The following is a 14,491-nucleotide window of genomic DNA, read 5'->3' as shown; positions in this document are numbered from 1 at the left end:
GGTTCATGTGCAAATCGCATGCGAATGTGACGTAGCATTGTGATAGCAAATTATCGCTTCTGTTTATTCGCGATTATTCATCGCATTGTACAGATGCTTTTCGATTTATTTAACCAGTTACCCATACAATAATACATTATACAACATGTTCCTAAAGTGACTTATCTGTACTAGTATAATGTTGAAATTATGGATATTTTAATAAAAAATGTTATTGGTATTAACTTTCAAACGTACATCATTGATGACAAACATACATGGTTAGGTTTTCTATTAATATGTAAAATAAAAAGGATGCATTCTTTTAGTGCTTATGACAACAGATAATACTGCCAGAATTATTCATGAATATTTGATCGAGTGGTTCACAAAACAGCTGATGTTTACTCTCTGTAGAGGCATCATAAGGTGATTCAAATTAATCCATTATTTTAATATATTTTTATGTTTTATTATTTAATAGCTGTTTTAATATAGTTCATATTCATTTGTCATTTAAGAAATAGGTTGATCAATTTATTTGTTTTTCAAGCTGCAATTAATATTTATCGTTATTAAATCACCTTAACAAAAAATTGCCCCAGGCATACAATTAATTAGCTCTCAACTCAAGTAGGCTTTAAAAAAATTTCGAACTTGCATGTTATTCTAATGATCAAATAAATGTATACTGAAACAATATTTCAATTATCACATCATAGATAGTTAATTATTTAGATGCATGGTTGTTCTTATACATTTTTTATTCAATATCAATTTTATTTTGAGTTTCGTGTATTTTTTTATAATCGAAAAAAACTCTTCACTTCCTTTTGCATTCCGCACTTAATACAATTTAACAATAAAATTGAACAAACCGCAAAAAATCATTTGATAACATTTTTCCTTAAATGGAGTACTCAAGAAAGTACCTTTACGTAGTACATGTTTATTATTAATAATAATATTGTATATAACAGTATCTATCGTTTTTATAAAGTATGTTTAGGTAATCGTATTTTGTTATAATTTAACTACACTATATAGCAATGATTGAAAAATATAATAATTAATAATAAAACTGTTCATTAAATTGGAATATAAAATGGCTGTCAGGATATAATTACACAAGAAAACTATACACATGATAAAATTACACATAAAAATAAACACACAGGGAAAAAATAATTTTTCACATTTCTTAGATTTTCTTTTGATTTTTTAAATTTTAAAAGATCACAAGAAAATCTTTAAAAATTTTCTTTTTTATAAATATATTCTACTAGTGATATAAAAAATTTTAAAATATATTTTTTGAATATTTTTAAATTAAATTAGTAATTTTTTTATTATAGTACACTTTTTTATAATGCCAAAAAATACTTAAAAAATTAAAAAATACAGAGAACTTTAATAAAATTAAAATTAATTTCATAAAAAATTATAATAAAGATTATTATTTTTATTATGACTAAATATAATAAATTAATTTTGAATTTAAACACAAAGTATTCCATACTGATGTGAATTACTAATTATATTGTATTGAATTTAAAATTTTTAAAACTATTTTATATACACATCGAATGGTTAACCCTTTGAACCTTGAGCTCCTAAAAATTTTTAGACAAAGTAAGAATATTTTACTAAAAAAGAAATTTATAAATTCTATAAAAAATTATTGCTTGCATAGAAAAGGTTAAAACAATAAAAAATAATTTATTGCTAGAATTAAATTTAAAATGGTTTTTAACAGTTTTCAGATCTAAACTCAACTCAAAATGATAATTGGAACACCTAGAATAATTTACACCAGTACACCGTTTTCTTGCGTATTGGAAAATCACGTCATTTGGTGAGTCAAAAGATTTTTTTTTGCAGGCCGGAATACCGGCCCATAAAATTAATGATATATATTGTGGCCGGTAAATCGTTCAGGTTTCAGACGAATATGCGTCACTTATTCGGGCCGGTTTTCCGGCCTATTGGGTTCAAAGGGTTATTATAATGTGTTTTTTTATTTGTAATTTATTCCTTGTGTAATTTTATCATGTGTATTTTATTTTTGTGTATTGTCATCATGTCACCTATACTTCGTTTCATTTAACAGAGTCAGAGTTTCCCAAAACCTCCGATAGAAAATACATAAATCATAGCGTTAGTTGCAGTTAAGTCATCTTAAAAGACGGACGTAATCGATTGCAAATCACACAACTCTGCCGTCAGGGCTTCGCCCTGGTTATAGGTTGGTTGGTGCCTTAAAAATATACAACTTAACAGAGGAGCATATCACAGATAATGAACCTTTTATATCTACGCTAAGTGCTCACGCCCTCCAAAGGATCGACGCTATTAGAACATCCGTTATATTAAATAATTAATTAATATCCAATGCTTCAGCATTTATTTTTAATGATGGTATAAAGAAATCAAACTCAAACTATACATTATTCATAATACACAACAAAATCAATGTTTATGAGATCTTTTATAAATAATTTATAAGCTAAGGTCGAGCTCTCGTTGCACCTGTCTTTGATTGACACTTGACAAAATCATTGGTTTCCACATAATAAATTTGATCATAGCAAATAATGAAGATGACAATATTAATAATAAAATATAAAACATTGAATATGTATATACATGAATTACTTTTAATTAAAAAACTAAGACTGTCCTTATACAAAACAATCCAATTCAAGGTCGGCACGTGAATTTGCGCTATCGGTACATACCAATACACGTAACAGTTGTCAGTGTCACGACGTGGCCAGCATCCCAGATAAATACGATCGTTATCTTGCGGCCAGATATTTCATTTACTGACCCTACCTGTTATGATAATGAAGCTGGCACGCTCATTTGCCAGTAATGAAACGGACAATTCGACCTGTTACCTAATCCGCGATGCACGATTATCGATCACCTCCTGTCACGATTTACCGAAACTTCTGTAACACGTCACTGGCACAATGAAACCGTTCATCCAGACATTCCGGCTCAGTGGGATGGTCTAAAAGTTTCTTTGATAAGCCATTGTTTGATTAAATTTGCACAAATCCCGCAAACTATAGTCAAAACTTTTTCTATAAGAAAAAGCTTTCTTATTTACGAAAATGTATTATTTTAAGAATAATTACTAAGAAAATATACTTTTTTTATATGTTGATTCTTTTTCGCAAAGATTTGCCTAATTTGATTATACAGTTACGTATAAATAATATTTAGTATGTGGACACTTTATAAAATTATAAATAAAATATCCACTGCGATGGCGACGGCATGATTTTATTGCTTTTGACGTGGATTTTTGACTTCTGAGAAGCGATAATTGTTTTTTGCGCTCTCCTTTTGCGCAAAATTTGGTTTAGTTGTGCTTTATTCGATTCTCACTAGTAATATTATTATGAAAAATCTAAATATAAACGCCTAATACATTGAACGAATATTTATGATAAAATTACCGACAATTGATTATTATTACTTTTGATACCAATTTTAAATTTCCAATTATCCCTTGTAATATAAATAATATTCTCTCCAGTTTTAAAGGATTTCGCTAATAATAAAATATGCTTTTCATTATAATTATAATAAAAAGCATAAATAAATATAAAATCGCAAATAAAATACATAATAAATTATTTTTTGAAAGCGGAATAACATACAGTGTTATAATTTTATAGTCACTCTGTAACTGTGGTCATTCACTTTGACATGAAAATCAAATTTATGACAGTCCAGTTTATCGGTCAATGGGATAAGCGTATTTGAAAAGATGATGTTACACATATCGTTTACTAAGTGTGTCAAATCAGGTATGTAATACATGACGATTATGTCAGATTATTTTTTTATTGTGATCTGATCAAATATTTATTAATAACTAATGGTAACGGGACAATAAATTTATATTTAGTATAGTTAGATACATTTAGAGCTCTTTATATTTATTTTTCTATACACAAAACAAACAGGGATAGAAATAAGGTGGCCAGATTTTTAAAATATCAAAGGACACTAAAAAAAAGGTCATCTCAGAATTTTTTTTCGAGGACAAAGTATGACCAATTGTTATGAGACCTGAAAAAATGTTATCTCCGAACAATTTTTGATGGGAAGAAATTGTATTTAAGAGCTCAAATAAATAAGTATTTTTGAAAAAAAAATGTTCAAAGAGGACATTGGGTACTTCTCGGGCACCACGCCCGCGTCCCGCAGTTGCATTAGGCTCGGGAGTTTCAGCCCATGGGCAACTGAGATCGAACCCAGTCTGGCGTTCGCTCCGGAGTACTGCGCACTCCGGCGCTAGGCCAGACCTCCTTCCTTGGTCGTCACGATTGACGACCGTGGACGGGTCTACCGTCGCGAAATGCTGTTGATGGTCTCCGGCATCACTAACCGTTGGAGACGGAGTTGGATAGGGGAAATGGAGGGGAGAGGGTGGTTTGCGGGCAGTCGCGCTCCGCTTACCTTGGGTCTCTCGGAAGAGAATAATAAAAGACAACCTGAAAGAAATAGGGGTTCTTTTTATCATCTACTCTTTATTTTTAAGTTTTTTTAGTTTGGCGGCTTAGGCATGCTCCGATCGAAGGAGCACGTGTGGGGGTCCTAAAAAGGGTTTGTTTTTGAAAGTATCCCGCATTAGGACACAGTGAAGCGGTTAAAGAAGGTTTTGGTGGTTCTCCGGGTCTCCGGGAGATGTTCCTAGCGGCGCCCTGTTGAACCATGTATGAGCGCTAAAAGTAGAAAGCAATTAATCGGGGAAAAAAAAAAAAAAAAAAAAAAAAAAAAAAAAAAAAAAAAAAAAAAAAAAAAAAAAAAAAAAAAAAAAAAAAAGGAATTATATAGTATTTGCGACGAGCGCTCTAATGTGGGCGAACATCTTCGCGAGCGGAATATGCCTCGCAGAAGTGCTCGAAAGCCCGAAAGTTCTTTTTGGACGCAACGAAGTTTTGATGGGTTAAGGGACCTTCGCCCTCTAGCTCAAGAGCGAAGTGGAGCTGCGTTCGCTCCTCGTCGAGGAGTGGGCAATCCCACAGGATGTGCTCTGACGTCTGGTCGTCGTGGCCGCAGGGGCAGTCGGCGTCGTCTCTTAATTTGAAACGACGTAGATATGCTCCGAAAGCTCCGTGTCCGGTAAGGAACTGTGTGGTTGCGAATCCGCATCTCATCCAGCGCTTCTCGAGGCGACTTTTCACCTGCGGAAAGAACTTAAAAGTTAGGCGGCCAGTGGCGGCGGTGCTCCATCGCCTCTGCCACTCGTCCAATGAGGCCTTTCGAACGCTGTGTTGGATCGCTCTTTCCGTATCCTGCAATTTAGACACGTTCAGCGTCGGTTGGATCGTTACTTGTCCGACCGTTGCAGAGCGGCTCCTTCTTAAGTGGAAGGTCGCGGACCTTCGCTGTGCGACTAAATCTATGGGTTCGACTCCGGCCAGAATGAGGCGAGCCGAATTTGGAGCCGTGTTGTAACACGCTGTTACCTGTTTCAGGGGTGCCGTCTGAGACCCTAGCAAGAGAAGTTGAGGGTGGCCTCGCGATGCCCTCTCGGCGAAAGCACCGGCTGCGTACGTTATTATTGACACATAAATCGCCTTGTACATAGTCAATTTTGCGCGAAAGTTTAACCCCCAATGGCGGCCCCCCAATCTTAGTAGTTTTCCCATCGCGTCGCGACTCTTCTGGGCGGCCAGTCTAAGGTGGGCGGCGGGGTCGAATCTATAAGTTATATTGTAACCCAAGTAGCGGACTCGCGGCTCGAATTTTATGTATTGCCCGTTCATCGAAAAGCGAGGGGGACGACCCTTGTCAAGCGATCCGTTAAGCATCACCGCCACGGTCTTGTGGGGAGCGAAGGAGAGTTTATTCTCCTCACCCCATTCTTGCAAGCGCGTCAAGGCCATCTCAGCCTTGCTCTCAATCTCTGATCTGCTGTTGGCGTTAACCAGAAGCAGGAGATCGTCGGCGTACGCGATGAGGTCGCAGTGCACGGGAAGAGGGGTTCCTAGAACTTCATCGAACATAACGTTCCACAGCAGGGGACCGAGGACGGACCCCTGCGGGCAGCCTCTTTCCAAAGATTTCCAAACAAGCGAAGCTCCAGCGTCGATTACAACTCTGCGCCTCTCGAAATAAGACCTGATAACCTTTACCAGGTCTCGCGGAACATTGCGGCGTTTTAGTCCCTCAATGATGGCCGGCCACCACGCATGATCGAACGCTCCCGAGATGTCGAGGAGCACAGCTACTGAATATTTGCCCGGAAGGGTGTCTATTTTTGATTTTAAGTAATGCATTGCGTCTTCGGTGCACAAACCTGGTCTGAAGCCAAACTGGCGCTTCGAGAGAGGAGCCTTCGCGCGGAAATGGTCCTCGAGCCGGGCTACAAGGACTTTTTCAAAAAGTTTTCCCAGAGCAGGGAGGAGAGTTATCGGGCGGTAAGCTTTAGGATCTGAAAGATTGGACTTTCCCGGCTTCTTGATGATTATCATCTTCCCGGGCTTCCAAGTGTCCGGGAAGGTGCCCTCGGACCTGCAACCTTCTAATACGGTGGTGATGATGGGGCCCGCGACCTTCCAAGATTTCCTGATGAGATCACTGGTTACGCAGTCCAAGCCGGGAGACGCCCTTGCACGCAAGCGCTTGAGAGCAGCCTCCGTCTCCACTTCGGAGATTGGCGGGGACTCGGGGGACTCAGATGGTTCGTTAAATCGTGCTCGTGTGATAGCTTGCGATGGGGTGTCTGCAGAAGCCGGATCTTCCGGCAGCAGGGCGTTCAGGATGTTGTCGGCAGCCTGGCGGGAATCGATGGCACATATGCCATGCTTGTCGGTGATGCCTGAAAGGGACGTCACTGCGCGGTCCGACATTTTGACGCATCGGTAGTGTGGGCCCCAGGTGTTTTCAGCGCTCTCCTTGGTTACGAAGTCCCTCCAGTGCTTCGTCTTTGCGGACCTAATAAGGGATTTGTAATTATTTGTCGCGGATCTCCAATCTCTTCTTATTGCGATGAAAGGGTCTTCCGGAAGAGTTGAATCGTCGATTCTGCGGCTACCTCGAGCTCTAACTGCTTCTGTAAAAATTCTAAAAGATTTACGCGATGCCCGTCTGGCCCCCGAAAGAGCTGGGTTCCACCATTCCGGAAATATTTTTTTTAACTGTACGCAGGGCTTACTGCGCGGGATGTTAAGGTCGGCCGCCGACAGAATTGCAATCTGGAGCGCCTCTGCTTTGCTATCGGGGCACGGGCCCAATCTTTTGGCTGCTCTGTCAAGTTCGATTGACAGATCGACCTCAAAATTTTTCCAGTTGGCCTTACTGAACCGGAACCGCCTCGGCAGCAGGCTCTTGTTTTCTCTTATCGGCTCTGCGGATGCGGGGGCGCTCTCATTTACGTTAAAAGTTATTAGCCTATGGTCGGAGAGGCACGCTTCCGCGTGAACTCTCCAGTTTGATATTGCCAGTGGGCTGGCGAGCGAGAAAAGCGTCGCGTCTGGGGTCGATTCCCCGATCGAGGTAAAAAACGTCGGGATCGAGGGTAGGTCACCCTTGGCGACACTTAGGCCGCTGCTAAGGACGAAGTCCACCACTGTATTGTTCCTTACGGAGTTTCTATCCTCGCGAAGTGAGGTGTCACCCCACAAAGTGGAATGAGCGTTAAGGTCGGCGCCGACGACGACGTTGCGTCCCGCAAGGGCGTCGACAGCTCGAGAGAGTCCGTTTATGTGGCCTTCGGGAGAATCGCCGTACTTGAAGTACGCAGATATACAGTACAAGTCAATGCCCGGTGCGGAAAGATGGATTACGGTGCGCCACCGATCCGAGTATTGACTCAGAAAGGTGACGCACAGGTCGCGATTGAAGACCACTATCGACGCTCCTGCGGGTTGGATCTCGAATATCCTGCACCTCGCGCCGACGCCTATTGTCCTTCCGAATGGGGCGTATGGCTCCTGAAGAAGTGCCACGTCAGTTCCTAAGGCTGCGGCTCTGTAACCAAATTCCGCAGTCGCTTCGCGCGATCTGCGGAGGTTTTGCTGCGCCACGAGCAGCTTGACATATGTCTGGGGAGGATTAGCCATTTGTGTTGGCCATCTCTCTTGCTAAAGCAGCCTTAAAGGCCGGGCAGCCTTGATCTCCCGCTCTGTGTGGAAGGGTCTCGTGCTGTCGCCTAAGGCGGCAGCAGGTGGCGCAGTTTGCTGGCTTGTCACGGTTTGCGCACGACGCACTATCGTGCGCCCCGCTTCCGCACCAGTTGCAGGAGGCCTTAAGCGCTCTGCAGAACTTGGCTGAGTGGCCGTATAGGTGGCATTTATAGCACCTTAGGACCCTAAAGTGGTCCCTGATGCGATGAGCCATTAGTCCTATGTATATCAATCCGCTGTTGACCAGCTGGGCACGACATGAGGACGGGAGGGACACGATGACGTGAGAGGTGTCTTTATCTCGCGCTCTCAGTTTCGTAACAAGCTTAGCCGATTTGAGAAAGTCGGCTTTGCTAATAGGCACCTCACCCTCGATGTTCTGTGCAAACATCGAGGTGAGGAACGACTCGCCGGTCACGTCTCCTGGATCGTTCGGGACGTCGTGTATTATTACACGAGGGTCCTTTAGACCCTGAAGGGAGGCCCGTAGTCCGGCCTTCTCAAGGGCCGAGTTGAATCCTACGATTTTCTCGGCCTCGGACCGGTTTGCAACCAAGATACCGGTCGCGTTACCCGCGGCCGGTAGAACTCTCTTTATATGCAGCTTTGAATCTGCGGGGTTTACGGCTTTCGTGAAGGCCGCAATTGCCTCCTTGGAGGTTTTGATTTTATCCCCGATAGGGACGAGTCTCACGACCGATGAGTATGCCATCGGTGAGGGCTGCGGCGCTTGAGGAGACCCCCTCAGCTCTCTCACGAGGCTTGCGGTGGTCGGCTGCTGAGGCTGAATATGACGCTCTATTCGTCGGATAGACTGCTCGATTGACGCCAGTCTAGTTTCTGCTCCCTCATTAGAGGGAGAAGAAGGTTTATCCGCTTTTTCGGTTTCCTTCTCATGGAGGGACTTAATTGTCGCCGCTATCAGAGTAAGACTCTGACGAGCAGCGGCTGTGAGGCAGTCGGACGACCGAGCGATCAAGACGATCTTCTCGCACTGGGCAAGAATGCTCGTCTCGGAAGCTGTAAGCTCCAAGGCCTCTTCTGTATGCGGCTTCTGCGTGAGGGCCGGAAAGTCATCTTTAACGCGTTTTTTGTTCGCGGGGGGCGACGGGGGCGATGTTTGTCGCTTACGCGTTGGTTGCGCCGAAAGGCAGTCCATAAGCTCCTGGATAGAGCTGGAGGAGCTTGAGGAGCTCATGCGACGCGAGGTAGAGGGAACTCCCCTAGAGGGGGCCTCTGGTTTCGATTTTTCCATCGGTTTTTTTAGTGTCTCGGGTGTTGTGACCGGTGTCGCGGGTGTTGTGACCGGTGTCGAGAGGGATGTTTTTTTTTTGGCTGCGGGTGTTGCAGTCTTCGGTCTCGGGACCGAGACCTTGGCAGCCCCCTTTTTATGGGGGGCTGATGCTTTGCTCATTATGAGCTTTTATATATAAGTAAGAAAAAAAATTAAAAAAAAATTTTAATAAAAAAAAAAATTAATAAAAAGTAAAAGGGGTTCCCGCTGGTTGACGTTCGCTGGAGCGCGGAGGAGGTGATCGTTTGCGCGCGGGAGGGGGGGTCTGCTGTCGAGCGTGGGCCGATGCACGCTCGAGCCGCGTGAGCACGCGGTGATTCACGGCTATGCCGGCGGCCGGGCCAAAAAGTGCACCGAAGCAAATCGATACTTATCGGTTTCTTGTCGGGCCGATTGATGTCTTGATGGGATCAGGTGTTGGTGCGGCCCTTCTGTGCCAAAGATTGACCCAGAATGTGCCGTGTGTCCGCTTTTGGTTGTCGACTCGTTCGGAGCTCGTGAGAACTGCCGCTCGGTTCGGCTACTGGAGCGCGACTGTTCAAAGAGGACAAAGAAGGACAAAAATATTTTGATTTTAAATATTCAATATTAAATTTTTTTTTTAAATATCGTGATCGGACCGATATATTATTTTCGCCAATTCAGAGTTTAAACCGCAGATGACCGAAATTTAATATTTAAATTATTTTTTTATTCAAGAAGCACACTACAGATAAAATAATTTTATTGATGTAACTCTGTGTTGCGCGAAAATCACGCGGCAAAAAATGACCCGTCGGTTAAGTGTAAAATGAATTCTGTTTCATATTTCAGACTAATATTGTCAATAGACATAAACGTTTTAATATTTTATGTCTGTGCTTGATTCCTTTGTATATTTGATATATATTATGTTAATATTTGTCCTAAACACTTTTTTATATAATATGTAAATACTGTATTCGAATTTAAATTGATTTATATTTGTTTATTATTTAATAGCTGTGTTTAATTTATTTTTATATTTGATTTCTGGTTGATAATAATGTTATTGATATTTGTACATAATTTTATACATGAATAGATATATTTATTTAATGCTAAATATTTGTTAATGGACACATACTTTTAACCTTTACACACGTAAGTTGACGTCAACATAAAATGTTCCACCTGTGCTATGGACGTCTACTAACGTCAATCGTGTTTTGAGCGTTTATGAGACTCACAAATAATTAAAGAAAATATATTGACATCCTGGAGAAGAGTCAAAAAAATTTAAATATTGGTTTTTATTTTTGTCATGACGCTCGTATACAAATTTCGTAAATTTATTGTAAATAAATTCACCATATGGCAACACTGAGCAGCAAAGAAAACATGACTAATTATCAGATAAATATTTTTAATAATTTTTAATGCCCAATTGTAATATTTCGCATATTTATATTATATATTTATTCAAGTAATTATATTACGATGTATATATCATGAGAGTCCGCCTTTTTTTAAATACAGGTTATATTCTGTTGCTCCATGAAACACAATAAAATTATGTGCCTTATTTATATAGACAAATATAAACGTATTTTATGATTGACTTATTAGCTACAGAATTTATATTAGATATTAACATAATGTTAAAAAGAGCGAAAATATTATGTTTATGATTTTTAAATATTTTTGTGAACCTAAGATAAAAAGTTTTATATGAATTACACATACATGTATATCAAATTACTAATTATGTAATTATATAATCTAAAGTAGATGTTACAATCAATATATTTAACTGATATAAAAATGCGTTTATATACTTAATTAAAAAAATTGTTTGTACATATTGTACCTAAACCGCAGCTGGGGATATAGCTCAGTGGTAGAGCATTCGACTGCAGATCGAGAGGTCCCCGGTTCAAACCCGGGTGTCCCCTTTCTATTTTATTTTTAAAAATAAATATTTTAAAGAAAGTATATTGTAAAATAATTACGTAAAAATAATTCTTTACATTTATTTAAGTGAATTATTTTCATTTTATCAATTCATATATGAAATAATAATTATTTTTTAATTTAATTGTTATATCTATTTTTAAATATAAAACTATCCATAAATATTTATTAATTACTCCTTTAAAATATTTTCTTAAAAGAAAAACCTTGGGCTCGTCCGGGATTTGAACCCGGGACCTCTCGCACCCTAAGCGAAAATCATACCCCTAGACCAACGAGCCGTGCGAAAGTTCTTTGTCTATTTATGAACACTCTGAGCAATGTATAATAATAAAAGCCTGTTATCACTGATATTTATGAGCTTTTCACGAATTTTAGTATCTATTCTATAAATCAGAAACATGTTAAAATGTTTATTGATATTCTTTTGAAGCACATGGAATTATTTATTGTAAAATAAGTTTGTATGAATCACTGATAAGATGATTATCGTGACAAATTCCTGTGGAATATATGGCTTATTGATTTTAGCAATCTGAACTTACATAGCTCCTTATCTTTTTTGATTATATGTAGAGACATGTTAAACAGCTCGTCCATTTATCACCATGAGTTCAAGTGACTAAATGTGTATATGTTAATCTGAAAGACTTTTAAGTCATCAGTATATAATAAATATTCTGCATTATGTCTTTAATGAGAACATTGTAGCTAATTAGGTGCTGAAGATGAAATTACTAATAAGAATTTTTCAGAGAGAGTTATTTCATACTTAAATCCATCTCTTATAAAGGTTTTAGGGATTTTGTCACTGTCTTAGAAAAGCATGAGAGGTTAGTGACCGCGGAAAGACGCGGACGAAATTTGTGTTGTTGGTCTACTAGCGCTTACCAACAAAGACTGGATGTATACATAAAGAATCAAATATATGTTTTAAATGAGAAAAAATGTAATGATAAAAAAGTGCCGAAGCGCTGAACTTACGCCCCCCCCCCCCCCCCTAATTTTTATTCGTGTATTTTTTTTAAATAGCCAATATTGATATATAAAAATATTTTTTTAATGTTTTTGCGAGAATAAAAAAAATATTTCAGTAATGTATTATATTCCTAATGTAATATGTGTATTTTTATTATCCTGTTTCATGATTGCTGCAGACTAAAGTGTTATCAAGGAATCACTGATAATTGATCAGTCTTCGTTTTTGTTTTCGCAAATAAAATTTAATAAATTATCTAAATTATTTGATAGATGTTTTTAATATTTTACCGAAGTTCGCGATCTTATGTCAACCGAGGTTGCACTACATTAGGTCAAAATAAAAAAGAAAAGGCTATCAGCTGCAATAGTGTTTGTATGTCACAGAAGAAAGACTGTGTTGTATGTTTATGACTTTGTACAAACAACCTACACCTACAGAATTGGACTGCTTATTGTTACTTTGATTATTTTGTGTTACACGGGCGCAGATAGAAACAATTTCAATTTTGCTGTGAAATATATGGTACGTTTTAAAAATTTGTAGATTTATAAAATGTACAGGAGCGCGCGATGGTTATCGTACCTAATTTAAGTTACTTTCTAAATATAATAAATAGTATAATTGCTTATCAATCATTCGAAAATAAATCGAGTAACTATTTCTTAATACATTTAGCATAAGTGGTGCAGAATTTTACAGATATTTTTGTTTTGAATTTGTCTTAAACGATTAACAAGTAATTGGTTTTTTTTAAATTTAGCTGCTACTAATGAACTTTCTTTTAAATGCAGTTCTAATTTATTTGAATATTCTGTCACATAACTCTCACTAACTGTTAAATTTTTATAAGATGATTTTTCATGTTTATATTTCTACTATAATGACACGTGACTTGTTGTAACGAGACTATTAGTTTACTTGACATTTTAATGTGATAATAAAATAATTAGCTAACCATGAAATAACTATGTATTGCTTCATTTTCATTTTCTATGAATTTTTTAAGATGTAAACAATTTTTAATTGGAAAATTACAAAAAAAATATTTCATGCTAACAATCGGCAATTCTTTCACTCGTGAATTTTTCGTCTCTTAAGCGTATTTTTCTCTTGAAAGAAATAAATTTAAATCGCCGATTTGCAAGAGGCCGAATATTTTTTTCGAACACACAATATAATAACATTTCACAAAGTGAAAGCCTCTTGAATGGAACGATTCAATGAGAAAAGCGATTCCGGGAAATATATAAATAACAATTTTCAAGAACAAAAGTGCCGACAATTCGAAAATGTAAAAAGAAAAAATATATCAATGATATTCAGATACGACGCTGAATCATAATTAGCACATGAAAACTAATGTGTTTTTTATGGCATTATGACCACCAGGCAAGAATATCGAAAACTTGTTTTACGTCGAGTGAATTAATTGTTTAATATCTCATAATCGCGTTTGACGAACGACAAGCGTTGTTAACTCACATCGTATTACAATGTTATTTATAAGTAGCTTATCTAAAATATTATCTACAATGTACACATCAACAAAAATGTATTACAAACAAAATTAATGCTTAAATTATTAATTTATTATTTATAAAATTTAAATCATTTATTATTATTATTAATTAAAAAATAATTTCCCACGGGCTCGTCCGGGATTTGAACCCGGGACCTCTCGCACCCGAAGCGAGAATCATACCCCTAGACCAACGAGCCGTACGTCAAGAAAAATAACCATAAACAAACACAAATGAATCACAGTCATGATTCAGTCAAATGCCGTATAAAGAGAAATTATTGCAAAATAACTGTTGAATCGTGATCGTGAATGCACTAGTATAATATGCGTTAATTTGTTTAAACAATAGCGGCTCGTTGGTCTAGGGGTATGATTCTCGCTTTGGGTGCGAGAGGTCCCGGGTTCAAATCCCGGACGAGCCCTTTTTTTGCTTTTGGAAAAATATTTAATTACAATAATTTAAATATATTTTTTAATATTTTACTTAGATTTATAGCATTTCTTTAAATGGCGTGAATTTTTCTAGCCAAATTGCCTCAAACTAAACTTACAAGGTTAACTTGCTAAATCGATAATCCAAATGAGTAGATTACTATAGCGGTTTTTACGCAGGATAGACGTATTGTCTACTA

General features: G+C 38.1%; 4 non-coding genes across 4 annotated transcripts; 2 read left to right on the top strand and 2 right to left on the bottom strand.

Annotated features, from left to right (window-relative positions):
- Positions 1-11,264: 11,264 nt before the first annotated feature.
- On the top strand, positions 11,265-11,336 carry TRNAC-GCA (transfer RNA cysteine (anticodon GCA)). Its single transcript has one exon. It is a non-coding gene; the product is annotated as a tRNA-Cys (tRNA).
- A 228-nt stretch (positions 11,337-11,564) lies between these two features.
- TRNAP-AGG (transfer RNA proline (anticodon AGG)) lies at positions 11,565-11,636 on the bottom strand. Its single transcript has one exon. It is a non-coding gene; the product is annotated as a tRNA-Pro (tRNA).
- A 2,348-nt stretch (positions 11,637-13,984) lies between these two features.
- TRNAP-CGG (transfer RNA proline (anticodon CGG)) lies at positions 13,985-14,056 on the bottom strand. The gene has a single exon. It is a non-coding gene; the product is annotated as a tRNA-Pro (tRNA).
- A 153-nt stretch (positions 14,057-14,209) lies between these two features.
- On the top strand, positions 14,210-14,281 carry TRNAP-UGG (transfer RNA proline (anticodon UGG)). The gene has a single exon. It is a non-coding gene; the product is annotated as a tRNA-Pro (tRNA).
- The last annotated feature ends 210 nt before the right edge of the window (positions 14,282-14,491 follow it).

The sequence above is a fragment of the Plectrocnemia conspersa genome, unplaced genomic scaffold, assembly GCF_051122295.1.
Source record: "Plectrocnemia conspersa isolate PC_06_02 unplaced genomic scaffold, ASM5112229v1 ptg000010l, whole genome shotgun sequence".
Classification (NCBI taxonomy): Eukaryota; Metazoa; Arthropoda; class Insecta; order Trichoptera; family Polycentropodidae; genus Plectrocnemia; species Plectrocnemia conspersa.
Note: the sequence above shows the minus strand (reverse complement) of the source record. Positions and strands in the feature narration are given on the sequence as shown.